Source organism: Octopus bimaculoides, chromosome 14 (genome assembly GCF_001194135.2).
Source record: "Octopus bimaculoides isolate UCB-OBI-ISO-001 chromosome 14, ASM119413v2, whole genome shotgun sequence".
In the NCBI taxonomy this organism is placed as follows: domain Eukaryota; kingdom Metazoa; phylum Mollusca; class Cephalopoda; order Octopoda; family Octopodidae; genus Octopus; species Octopus bimaculoides.
This window is the reverse complement of record NC_068994.1, coordinates 50,920,241-50,922,282: the sequence shown is the minus strand read 5'-3', so window position 1 is coordinate 50,922,282 and position 2,042 is coordinate 50,920,241. Positions and strand designations below refer to the sequence as shown.

General features: G+C 30.3%; 1 protein-coding gene across 1 annotated transcript in view; it reads right to left on the bottom strand.

Moving 5' to 3' along the window:
• Window positions 1-2,042, bottom strand: part of LOC106874731 (E3 ubiquitin-protein transferase MAEA) — a 99,582-nt gene that overhangs the window by 3,079 nt on the left and 94,461 nt on the right. The gene's annotated exons all lie outside the window — the stretch shown is intronic.

Here is a 2,042-nt window from a genome sequence, read left to right as displayed (position 1 = left end):
TATATATATATATATATATATATATACACACACACACACACACACACACACACACACACACACACACACACATGTATTTACATGAATACATATTATACATGCATACATATTTATATAGATATATACATATATATTTATATACATATGTACATATATATTTATATACATATGTACATATATATTTATGTACATATATATACATACATATTTATATACATATATACATACAAACACACATATGCATACATATACATGTATAAACACACATAAATATATATATTTACTTCTCTTATAGGCACAGGCATGGCCGTGCAGTTCCCAACCACAAGATGTGGGGGTTCAATCCCACTGTGTGGAGCTTAGGCAAAACACCCATGTTTCCAAAGGCGAATTATTCAAACCCCAAAGAATTCTTCAGAACACATGGCTATGATGCTCCCCAACTACCTCTGCTCATGATCAGGGATGCACATATCATCAGCCACTAAGGGACATGGACATGCTCAACTGATAAGCAAATCTGTGGTATTGAGCAGAATATCTGCTTTAGTTCATCTTTTACCACCAAAATAAAACATGTACATGATAACACTTCCAATCAGTTAAGATCAGAAGCCATGAGAGCCACTGCCTGGTATTGCATTACTATTATTATTATTATTAAGACGGTGAGCTGGCAGAATCATTAGCACGCTGGACGAAATGCTTAGAGGCATTTCGCCCATTGCTACATTCTGAAATCCACCGAGGTTGACTTAGCCTTTCACCCTTTCAGGGTCAATATATTAAGTACCAGTTGAGAACTGGGGTTGATGTAATTGATTTACACCCCCCCTCCACTGAACTTGCTGGCCTTGTGCCAAAATTTGAAACCATTATTATTATTATTATTATTATTATTAATTGTAGTGATAGTTGTTGGTGGTGGTGTAATATGATGTTCTTAGAATTTAGATGGAGTGGAATATAGATTGAGGAGTCATGATTGCAACTGCACAAGAAATATGGTTGTGAATAGCATTTCTTAATAATTCCACTGTGAAAAAAAAAGACAAACAAAAAACAAATGTGAACTGTTGCAGAACAAAACAATATTGGCAGAGAAATGTTAACCTCCACCAGCACCACCAAACCTCTATATACAAAAACAATATAAGAATAATAAAATGGTGAAAATTTTTTTTTTTTTTTCAAATTAAAAAAAAAATATTATCTGAACATTTCAAAAAAAAAAAAAAAAAAAAAAAAAAAAAAAAGAAAGAAGAGAAAAGAAAAAAAAACAAACAATTTTATGATTTACAGCAATGTCAGGAAGAACGAAATATTGTCAGAAATTTAAACCATTAAAATGTACATCATTTTAATGGTTTAAAATCCACTCACTGTTTTCTTCTTTCTCTTTCTCTCTCTCTCTTTCTCTGTATATATACCACACACACACACACACACACAAACAGAAACATTCATTCTATTTTTTATACAATTCTTTATTATAGCATAGATGTGTGTTTCTGCCTCATTCATTTGCTCTCCAGGCACACATTCACAAATGCATTATCAGTTGTCTATTATTCACTCTTCTTCTCTCTCTCTCTCTCTGTTTTCTATAGTTTACACCTGTTTGGTAGACATTCTTCCTCTTCTTCTCCATATGTATGAGGCTCTCTTTCACTCACACACATAACACAGACATATATATATATATATATACACACACACACATATATATAATGTATATATATATATATATATATATAAAACATATATGTGTGTGTGTATATATAATGTATATATGTGTGTGTGTATGTATATATATATGGGAGAATATACAAAAAATAACAACAGACGAGGACAGGTGGTGTAAATAACAAAAGTATATATTAGTATGACGCTCGGGAATACGGAAAGTCTTTGACGTTTATATGTATATATATATATGTGTGTATTTATATATATGTATATATATTTGTATATATATATATGTGTATTTATATATATTTGTATATATATATATATATATATATATATATATATATATATAT